Source organism: Leuresthes tenuis, unplaced genomic scaffold, assembly GCF_036924035.1.
Source record: "Leuresthes tenuis unplaced genomic scaffold, fLeuTen1.0.hap1 SCAF_17, whole genome shotgun sequence".
Classification (NCBI taxonomy): domain Eukaryota; kingdom Metazoa; phylum Chordata; class Actinopteri; order Atheriniformes; family Atherinopsidae; genus Leuresthes; species Leuresthes tenuis.
In genome coordinates this window covers 29,801,806-29,813,497 of record NW_027325371.1, presented here as the reverse complement: position 1 = coordinate 29,813,497, position 11,692 = coordinate 29,801,806, and the positions used below count along the sequence as shown (strand labels likewise).

Sequence of the window (11,692 nt, the reverse complement as noted above, 5' to 3'; positions counted from 1 at the left end):
AGGTGTGAATGTCCAGCCATAATTACTCACAAACGGGTAAGAAAAGGTAGTATTGCCAGACCATATATGATCAAAACAGGGAGCGGAGGTGGTTCAGCTGCAAGAAGGTTTGAATGTCCGACTAAAGTTCAAATATATTAACAAAAGCGGGAGGAGAGGTCTTCGGATGAGAGTGTTTGAAAATTTCCAACCATAATGTATAAAATGCGGTGAAAAAAAGGTGTGATAGAACACTAAAAGGTGGAGCGGAAGTGTTCGGCTGCAAGAAGGTGTGAATGTCCGACTATATTTGGTGAAAAGCAGGTGAAGCAAGGTCTGAATGCCCAACCTTACATCATCAAAAGCGAGATCAGAGGTGTTTGGCTGCAAGAAGGCCATAGTTTGCCAAAAGCGGGTAAGGTAAGAATGTCCGACTAAATATCAACAAAATTTGGGGCGGAGGTCTTCGGATGCAAGTGGGTGTGAATGTCCGACTATATTTGGTGAAAAGCAGGTGAAGCAAGGTCTGAATGCCCAACCTTACATCATCAAAAGCGAGATCAGAGGTGTTTGGCTGCAAGAAGGCCATAGTTTGCCAAAAGCGGTAAGGTGCGAATGACCGACTAAATATCAACAAAAGTGGGGGCAGAGGTCTTCGGATGCAGGTGGGTGTGAATATCCCACCATACAAGTATGGTGGAGAGGAAGCTGTGAATGGCCGACCATAGTAAAAGGCGGGTGAGAGAAGGTGCGAATGTCAAACCATACATAATCAAAACAGGGAGCGGAGGTGTTCTGCTGTAAGAAGGTGTGAATGTCCAACCATAGTTGGTAAAAAGCGGGTAAGAAAAGGTTAAAATACCCGACTGTACACAATCAATAGCGGGAGCGGAGTTGTTCGGCTACAAGAAGGTGTGAAAGTCCGACCATGGTTTGTAAAAAGCGGGTAAGAAAAGGTGCGAATGCCCGACAATGTATGATCAAAAGAGGGAGTGGAGGTTTTCGGCTGCAAGAAGGTCTGAATGTCCAGCCATAATTTGTAAAAACCGGGGAAGAAAAGGCTCGAAAGCCCGACTATACACCATCAAAAGTGGGAGCGGAGGTGTTCAGCTTCAAGACGGTCTGAATGTCCATCAATAATTGCTAGAAAACATGAAAGAAAATTTTCGAATATCAAACTGCACATGATCATAAGCAGGAGAGGAGGTGTTCAGCTGCAAGAAGGTGTGAATGTCTACCCATAATTACTGAAAAATGGGTAAGAAAAGGTGCGAATGCCTAACCATACATCATCAAAAGAGGGAGCGGAGGTGTTCCGCTGTAAGACGGTGTGAATGTCCGACCATAGATGGTAAAAAGCGGGTAAGAAAAGGTTAAATTACCCGACTGTACACAATCAAAAGAGGGAGCGGAGTTGTTCAGCTAAGAGAAGGTGTGAAAGTCCGACCTTGGTTTGTAAAAAGCGGGTAAGAAAAGGTTCGTATGCCCGAATATACACCATCAAAAGCGGAAGCGGAGGTGTTCGGCTGCAAGATATTGTGAACGTCCGACCAAAGTTTGTAAAAAGCAGTTAAGAAAAGGTTCGAATATCCAACCAAACATAAGAATGAGTCTTTTCCGCTGTAGAATGCCCGACTATAGACCATCAAATGCGGGAGCGGAGGTGTTCGGCTCTGAGTAGGTGTGAATGTCCGACCATAATTGCTGAAGAATGTGTTAGAAAAGGTAAGAATGCTGGACCATACATCATCAAAAGCGGTAGAGGTGGTGTTCGGCTGCAAAAAGGTGTGACTGTTCGACTAAAGTTTGTAAAAAGTGGGTAAGACAAGGTGCGAATGCCTGACAATGTATGATCAAAAGCGGGAGCGGAGGTGTTCAGCTGCAAGAAGGTCTACATGTCCATCAATAATTGCTAGAAAACATGAAAGAAACTTTTCGAAAATCGAACCGCACATGATGATAAGTGGGATAGGAGGTGTTCAGCTGCAAGGTGTGAATGTCCACCCATAATTCCTGAAAAATGGGCAAAAAAAAGGTGTGAATGCCCAACCATACATCATCAAAAGCAGGAGTGGAAGTGTTCGGCTACAAGAAGGTGTGAACGTCCAACCAAAATATGTAAAAAGAAGTTAAGAAAAGGTTCGAATATCCAACCAAACATAATCAAAAGCGGGAGCAGAGCTGTTCGACTGCAAGTAGGTGTGAATGTCAGATCATAATTTGCAAAAAGCTGATGAGAAAGGGTGAGAATGCCCGACTATACATCATGAAATGCGGGAGCAGAGTTGTTCGGCTGTGAGTAGGTGTGAATCTCCGACCATAATTGCTGAAAAATGTGTTAGAAAAGGTAAAAATGCCGGTCCATACATCATCAAAAGCGAGAGAGGTTGTGTTCGGCTGCAAGTAGGTGTGAATGTCCAGCCATAATTACTCACAAACGGGTAAGAAAAGGTAGTATTGCCAGACCATATATGATCAAAACAGGGAGCGGAGGTGGTTCAGCTGCAAGAAGGTTTGAATGTCAAACTAAAGTTCAAATATATTAACAAAAGTGGGAGGAGAGGTCTTCGGATGAAAGTGGTTGAAAATTTCCAACCATAATGTATAAAATGCGGTGAAAAAAAAGTGTGATAGAACACTAAAAGGTGGAGCGGAAGTGTTCGGCTGCAAGAAGGTGTGAATGTCTGACTATATTTGGTGAAAAGCAGGTGAAGCAAGGTCTGAATGCCCAACCTTACATCATCAAAAGCGAGATCAGAGGTGTTTGGCTGCAAGAAGGCCATAGTTTGCCAAAAGCGGGTAAGGTGTGAATGTCCGACTAAATATCAACAAAATTGGGGCGGAGGTTTTCGGATGCAAGTGGGTGTGAATATCCCACCATACAAGTATGGTGGAGAGGAAGCTGTGAATAGCCGACCATAGTTTGGAAAAAGCGGGTAAGAAAAGGTTCGAATGCCCGACTATACACCATAAAAAGCGGGAGCGGAGGTGTTCCGCTGTAAGACGGTGTGAATGTCCGACCATAGTTGGTAAAAAGCGGGTAAGAAAAGGTTAAAATACCCGACTGTACACAATCAATAGCGGGAGCGGAGTTGTTCGGCTACAAGAAGGTGTGAAAGTCCGACCATGGTTTGTAAAAAGCAGTTATGAAAAGGTTTTAATATCCAAACCAAACATAATCAAAAGCGGGAGCAGAGCAGTTCGACTGCAAGTAGGTGTGAATGTCCAGCCATAATTACTCACAAACGGGGGAAGAAAAGGTAGTATTGCCAGACCATACATGATCAAAACAGGGAGCGGAGGTTCAGCTGCAAGGTGTGAATGTCTGACTATAATTTGTAAAAACCGGGTAAGAAAAGGCTCGAAAGCCCGACTATACATCATCAAAAGCGGGAGTGGAGGTGTTCAGCTGCAAGAAGGTGGGAATGTTCGACTAAAGTTTGTAAAAAGCAGGTAAGACAAGGAGCGATGTCCCGACATTGTATGATCAAAAGCGGGAGCGGAGGTGTCCAGCTGTGAGTAGGTGTGAATGTCCGACCATAATTGCTGAAAAATGTGTTAGAAAAGGTAAGAATACTGGACCATACATCATCAAAAGCGGGAGAGGTGGTGTTCGGCTGCAAGAAGGTGTGAAAGTCCGACAATGGTTTGTAAAAAGCGGGTAAAAAAAGGTTCGAATGCCCGAATATACATCATCAAAAGCGGAAGCGGAGGTGTTCGGATGCAAGAAGGTGTGAACGTCCGACCAAAGTTTGTAAAAAGCAGTGAAAAGCGAGAAAAAGCATTTCGTGAGTTCTGCATGATTTGGGATTTTGCTTATAAAATGCATTACTTCACTCAAACTATGTTAAAACTGATTTGTCCTTCATATTTACCATGTCTAGAAATATTTAAACAAAAAAAACAACGTTGTACTTTGCAGTAAAAGAAAGAGCAAATCTAAAGTTTCAGGAATCCGAGTATAAGCCTGCTTTCATGAGTTCTGCACGATTTCGGATTTTGCTATAAAATGAATTGCTTTGCTCAAACCAAGTTAAAACTGCTTTGTCCTTCCATATTCATCAATGTCTAGATCGACTTCAACAAAGAAAAACATTGGACTTTGCAGTAGAAGAAGTTGAAATCCATCTACACATTGATAAATATGAAGGACAAAGCAGTTCCCACTTGCCCATAAGAAAAAAAGCTTATTCTCGGATTCCTGATCCTTCAGTGTTGCTCTTTCTTCTACTGCAAAATACAATGTTGTTCTTTGTTGAAGTCGATCTAGACATTGATAAATATGAAGGAAAAAGTAGTTTTAACTTGGTTTGAGTGAATGAATTGATTTTATACATAAAATCCGAAATCGTGCAGAACTCATGAAAATAAGCTTATTCTCGGATTCCTAAAACTTTTGATTGGCTCTTTCTTTTACTTCAAAGTACAACGTTGTTTTTTTGTTTAAATCTATCGAGACATTGATAAATATGAAGGTAAAAGCCGTTTTAACATAGTTTGAGTGAAGGAATTGATTTTATAGATAAAATCCCAAATCATGCAGAACTCCTCAAAAGGGGCGTATGGCTTAATCACAAGTGTGGTTCTTTCTCATTCAGGGTAGTATGAGGAGGTTTATGCTTGAAATATATGTAGAAATGGGTACATATGAAGGACAAAGCAGTGTTAACTTAGTTTGAGTGAAGGAATTCATTTTATACATAAAATCCCAAATCATGCAGAACGTATGAATAGAAGCTTATTCTGGGATTCCTGATCCTTCAGTGTTGCTCTTTCTTCTACTGCAAAATACAATGTTGTTCTTTGTTGAAGTCGATCTAGACATTGATAAATATGAAGGAAAAAGCAGTTTTAACTTGGTTTGAGTGAATGAATTCATTTTATACATAAAATCCGAAATCGTGCAGAACACATGAAAATAAGCTTATTCTCGGATTCCTAAAACTTTTGATTTGCTCTTTCTTTTATTGCAAAGTACAACGTTGTTTTTTGTTGAAATCTATCTAGACATTGATAAATACCAGCCGAAACTCTGCTGCCGCTTTTGATAATTTATGGTTGGGCATTCTTACCTTTTCTTACCCGCTTTTTACAAATTATGATCTTACATTCACACCTACTTGCAGTCGAACACCTTCTCATCCACTTATGATCATGTGCGGTTGGGCTTTCGCACCTTTTCTTACCCATTTTTCAGTAATTATGGGTGGACATTCAGACCTTCTTGCAGCCGAAAACCTCCGCTCCTCTTTTGATCATACATTGTCGGGCATTCACACCTTGTCTTACCCGCTTTTTACAAACTTTAGTCGGACATTCAAACCTTCTTGCAGCTGAACCACCTCCGCTCCCTGTTTTGATCATATATGGTCTGGCAATAGTACCTTTTCTTACCCGTTTGTGAGTAATTATGGCTGGACATTCACACCTTCTTGCAGCTGAACACCTCCTCTCCCGCTAATGATGATGTATGGACCGGCATTCTTACCTTTTCTAACACATTTTTCAGCAATTATGGTTGGAGAATCACACCTACTCACAGCCGAACAACTCCGCTACCGCATTTGATGGTGTATAGTCGGGATTTCTCACCCTTTCTCATCAGCTTTTTGCAAATTATTCTCTGACATTCACACCTACTTGCAGTCGAACAGCTCTGCTCCCGCTTTTGATTATGTTTGGTTGGATATTCGAACCTTTTCTTAACTGCTTTTTTACAAACTTTGGTCGGACGTTCACACCTTCTTGTAGCGGAACACCTAAGCTTCCGGTTTTGATAGTGTATATTCGGGCATACGAACCTTTTCTTACCCGCTTTTTACAAACCATGGTCGGACTTTCACACCTTCTCTTAGCTGAACAACTCCGCTCCCTCTTTTGATTGTGTACAGTCGGGTATTTTAACCTTTTCTTACCCGCTTTTTACCAACTATGATCGGACATTCACACCTTCTTACAGCGGAACACCTCCGCTCCCTCTTTTGATGGTGTATGTTCGGGCATTCGAACCTTTTCTTACCCGCTTTTTACAAACTATGGTGGGACATTCAAACCTTCTTGTATCCGAAAACCTCCGCTCTCTCTTTTGATCATACATTGTCGGACATTCGCACCTTTTCTTATCCGCTTTTTACAAACCATGGTTGGACTTTCACACCTTCTTGTAGCCGAACACATCCGCTCCCGCTATTGATTGTGTACAGTCGGGTATTTTAACCTTTTCTTACCCGCTTTTTACCAACTATGGTCGGACATTCACACCGTCTTACAGCGGAACACCTCCGCTCCCGCTTTTTATGGTGTATAGTCGGGCATTCGAACCTTTTCTTACCCGCTTTTTCCAAACTATGGTCGGCTATTCACAGCTTCCTCTCCACCATACTTGTATGGTGGGATATTCACACCCACTTGCATCCGAAAACCTCCGCCCCAATTTTGTTGATATTTAGTCGGACATTCACACCTTACCCGCTTGACATTCACACCTTCTTACAGCAGAACACCTCCGCTCCCTGTTTTGATTATGTTTGGTTGGATATTCGAACCTTTTCTTAACTGCTTTTTACAAACTTTGGTTGGACGTTCACACCTTCTTGTAGCCGAACACATGCACTCCTGCTTTTGATGATGTATGGTTGGGCATTCGCACCTTTTTTTTACCCATTTTTCAGGTATTATGGTTGGACTTTCACACCTTCTTGCAGCTGAACACCTCCTCTCCCACTTATGATCATGTGTGGTTTGATTTTCGAAAATTTTCTTTCATGTTTTCTAGCAATTATTGATGGACATTTAGACCTTCTTGCAGCTGAACATCACCTCTCCCGATTTTGATTATGTATGGACCGGCATTTTTACCTTTTCTAACACATTTTTCAGCAATTATGGTTGGAGATTCACACCTACTCACAGCCGAACAACTCCGCTACCGCATTTGATGGTGTATAGTCGGGCATTCTCACCCTTTCTCATCAGCTTTTTGCAAATTATGATCTGACATTCACACCTACTTGCAGTCGAAAAGCTCTGCTCCCGCTTTTGATTATGTATGGTTGGATATTCGAACCTTTTCTTAACTGCTTTTTACAAACTTTGGTTGGACGTTCACACCTTCTTGTAGCCGAACACATGCACTCCTGCTTTTGATGATGTATGGTTGGGCATTCGCACCTTTTTTTTACCCATTTTTCAGGTATTATGGGTGGACATTCACACCTTCTTGCAGCTGAACACCTCCTCTCCCACTTATGATCATGTGTGGTTTGATTTTCGAAAATTTTCTTTCATGTTTTCTAGCAATTATTGATGGACATTCAGACCGTCTTGCAGCTGAACACCTCCGCTCCCACTTTTGATGGTGTATAGTCGGGCTTTCGAGCCTTTTCTTCCCCGGTTTTTACAAATTATGGTTGGACATTCAGACCTTCTTGCAGCCGAAAACCTCCACTCCCTCTTTTGATCATACATTGTCGGGCATTCGCACCTTTTCTTATCAGCTTTTTACAAACCATGGTCGGACTTTCACAACTTTTAGTAGCCGAACAACTCCGCTCCTGCTATTGATTGTGTACAGTCGGGTATTTTAACCTATGTAAGTAAGAAGATTTCTTTTGCACAGACAGAAAGGGCTTCACCCGCAAAGGTAAAGCCTGCCAAAAATAGATACAACTCATTAGTGCTGCTCTCCACAGAAATCTTTAGTAAAAGGCGAAAGACTTGTATGTTATGAAGAGAAACCAGAGTACGATTATCCGTCACTGCGGGAGCAGGGCATCAGGCGTGGTGAGCTTTGCTTGGTTGAGACGCTTGCCCCCCCCCCTTGCTCCTCGGCTGACCAAGTAGGAACAATCGGGCCCTCTTCGATGGCTGCCTTGTCTTTTACTCTATGCAAAAGACAAGGCAGCAACAAAAACACCACGAGAATCCCGTATTGAGGCTTTGTTCTGACCGCTCATTCAGTGTCGCGTTTCTTTCAAGCAATTCTCCCGGTTATCCGACACTCGGCTCGCTCCCATAGCCGTGTTAAAGTCTACTTCGCATTCACTCTCTTTTCTCTGCAGACTCTTGGGATTTTATCTATAAAATGAATTCCTTCACTCAAACTATGTTAAAACTGCTTTGTCGTTCATATTTACCATGTCTAGAAAGATTTAAACAAAAAAAACAACGTTGTACTTTGCAGTAAAAGAAAGAGCAAATCTAAAGTTTCAGGAATCCGAGAATAAGCTTACTTTCATGAGTGCTTCACGATTTCGGATTTTGCTATAAAATGAATTCCTTCACTCAAACTAAATTAAAACTGCTAAACCGCTAATCTGTTACATGTAAGGCAGATGTCAAATTCACCGAAATAGGATCTAAGGGTATTCGGCCAATCGAGCTGTAGCAGCTTCGGTAAAAGAGTATAAGTTGAAGAGTTTGTGAATAAAGGTGTGCGCACACATAGTGAGCTGTAGGAAAATAGGCAGGGAGCAATGCCGGCTGGGGTATATGTTCTTGTATGTTGTCTGACTGTTTGATTTGAATGTGTTGTGTAAGTGTCCTGTTGAATGTTTGGGCTTTGACACTTCACTGTGGTTGTTAACTGTGTGGTGTGTCCTGAAATGTTTGGGCTGTGTGACATGCTTAATGCTTGTCAGTAGCTACCCACTTATTCATATATAGCAACTGACAACATAAGAAGTCTGGACATACTTTGATAGTAGTTGTAGAAGTATCCTTATTGATAATAGATAAACTAATTCATAGTGATAGAACAGTAGATGAACAGGTGCCTGCATGTCTCACGAAAATAAAATGGGTGTATGATTGCTGACGGCAGAGCAATACTGCCAAACTTATGAGTGCTTGTGGCAAACTTGATTCAGTGTCTTGACGTGTATACGCTGTTTCGCTAACTTGATTGTCACAAGAAACAAAGTGTGTTTGATAAGATCCGACCATTTTATTACGGGAGGATCAGTATGTATGGATTCTGATGTGACTGATAAACCCATTCGTATCTTAAGCATAATCTAATACGTGAGACAACGCCCTGGCACACAATCAAAAAAAAAAAGAGAGAGCGGTTTTGTGTCCCCACAGTCCATAATGTAGAAAAGAGAGAAAAAAGCCTTTCTGATTTGGTGTGTGTGCTCATAGTGCAGAGTGTAGAGAAAAGAGAGAAAAGAAAGCCGTTTTGGTGTCACGGGTGTTGTGACTTACACACACACATTTCTGAATTGAGAAAAGAAATTATTTTAGAGGAAGCAGTAGAGTTTAGATCCCACATTTGTTGATAGGCATTCATTTATTTCTTCACTTCTGATGAAGTTTCAACAATAAACAACAAACTTTGTATTATGAGAAAGAACCAGACTCATTCTTCAGGAATCCGAAAATAAGCACGAATTCGGATTCTCCTATAAAACGAATTAATTAACTCAAACCAAGTTAAGACTGCTTTGTCCTTCATATTTATTCATGTCTAATCAAGTTTCAACGATAAACAACGTTGTACTTTGTAGAATGAGAAAGAACTTCTTCAGCAATAAGCATCTCTCGACATATGACGAAATACAGATTTTGCTATAAAATTAATTTCTTCTATCAGCGTGACTTAAAACTGTTTGTCCTCCTTATTTATCCACTTCAAATCAAGTTTCAACAATTAAAAAAAAATTGTAGTTTGAGAAAGAACAACTTAATCTTCAGCAATCAGTATAAAAAGAGGGTAACAAAAGGTGCAAATGCCAACCATACATCACTAAAAGGTGGAGCGGAAGTATTCAGCGTCAAGTAGGTGTGAATGTTCGACCAAAATTTGTAAAAAGTGGGTAAGAAAAGGTTCGAATGCCCGACTAGATATTAACAAAAGCGGGAGGAGAGGTCTTCGGATGAGAGTGGGTGAGAATTTCCTACCATACAAGTATGGTGGAGAGGAAGCTGTGATTGGCCGACAATAGTAAAAAGCAGGTGAGAAAAGGTGCGAATGTCAAAACATACATGATAAAAACAGGGAGCGGAGGTGTTTGGCTGCGACAAGGTGTGAATGTCTACCCATAATTAATGAAAAACGGGCAACAAGTAGGTTCGAATGCCCAACCATACATCATCAAAAGCAGGAGTGGATGTGTTCGGCTTCAAGAAGGTATGAATGTCCATCAATAATTGCTATAAAACATGAAAGAAAATTTTCGAATATCAAACCGCACATAATCGTAAGCGGGAGAGGAGGTGTTCCGCTGCAAGAAGGTGTGAATATCCACCCATAATTACTGAAAAATGGGTAAGAAAAGGTGCGAATGCCCAACCATACATCATTAAAAGCAGGAGTGGATGTGTTCGGCTACAAGAAGGTTTGAATGTCCGACCATAGTTTGTAAAAAGCGGGTAAGAACAGGTTTGTATGCCCGACTGTACACAATCAAAAGAGGGAGCGGAGTTGTTCAGCTACAAGAAGGTGTGAAAGTCCGACCATGGTTTGTAAAAAGCGGGTAAGAACAGGTTCGTATGCCCGAATATACACCATCAAATGCGGGAGCGGAGATGTTCGGCTGTGAGTAGGTGTGAATCTCCAACCATAATTGCTGAAAAATGTGTTAGAAAAGGTAAGAATGCCGGTCCATACATCATCAAAAGCGGGAGAGGTGGTGTTCGGCTGCAAGTAGGTGTGAATGTCCAGCCATAATTACTCACAAATGGGTAAGAAAAGGTAGTATTGCCAGACCATACATCATCAAAACAGGGAGCGGAGGTGGTTAAGCTGCAAGAAGGTGTTAATGTCCGACTAAAGTTTGTAAAAAGCGGGTAAGAAAAGGTGCGAATGCCCGACAATGTATGATCAAAAGAGGGAGCGGAGGTTTTCGGCTGAAAGAAGGTCTGAATGTCCAACCATAATTTGTAAAAACCGGGGAAGAAAAGGCTCGAAAGCCCGACTATACACCATCAAAAGCTGGAGCGGAGGTGTTCAGCTGCAAGAAGGTCTGAATGTCCATCAATAATTGCTAGAAAACATGAAAGAGAATTTTCGAATATCAAACCGCACATGATAATAAGCGGGAGAGGAGGTGTTCAGCTGCAAGAAGGTGTGAATGTCCACCCATAATTACTGAAAAATGGGTAAGAAAAGGTGCGAATTCCCAACCATACATCATCAAATGCACGAGTGGATGTGTTCGGCTACAAGAAGGTTTGAATGTCCGACCATAGTTTGTAAAAAGCGGGTAAGAAAAGGTTCGAATGCCCAAACATACACCATCAAAAGAGGGAGCGGAGGTGTTCCGCTGTAAGAAGGTGTGAATGTCCAACCATAGTTGGTAAAAAGCGGTGTAAGAAAAGGTTAAAATACCCGACTGTACACAATCAATAGCGGGAGCGGAGTTGTTCGGCTACTAAAAGGTGTGAAAGTCCGACCCTGGTTTTAAAAAGCGGGTAAGAAAAGGTTCGAATGCCCGAACATACACCATCAAAAGAGGTAGCGGAGGTGTTCCGCTGTAAGACGGTGTGAATGTCCGATCATAGTTGGTAAAAAGCGGGTAAGAAAAGGTTAAAATACCCGTCTGTACACAATCAAAAGAGGGAGCGGAGTTGTTCAGCTAAGAGAAGGTGTGAAAGTCCGACCATGGTTTGTAAAAAGCGGGTAAGAAAAGGTTCGTATGCCCGAATATACACTATCAAAACCGGAAGCGTAGGTGTTCGGCTGCAAGAAGGTGTGAACGTCCGACCAAAGTTT

General features: G+C 41.7%; 1 non-coding gene across 1 annotated transcript; it reads right to left on the bottom strand.

Annotated features, from left to right (window-relative positions):
• Nucleotides 1-7,610: 7,610 nt before the first annotated feature.
• On the bottom strand, nt 7,611-7,724 carry LOC140274334 (U5 spliceosomal RNA). The gene has a single exon (XR_011908298.1). It is a non-coding gene; the product is annotated as a U5 spliceosomal RNA (small nuclear RNA).
• Between the last annotated feature and the right edge of the window lie 3,968 nt (nt 7,725-11,692).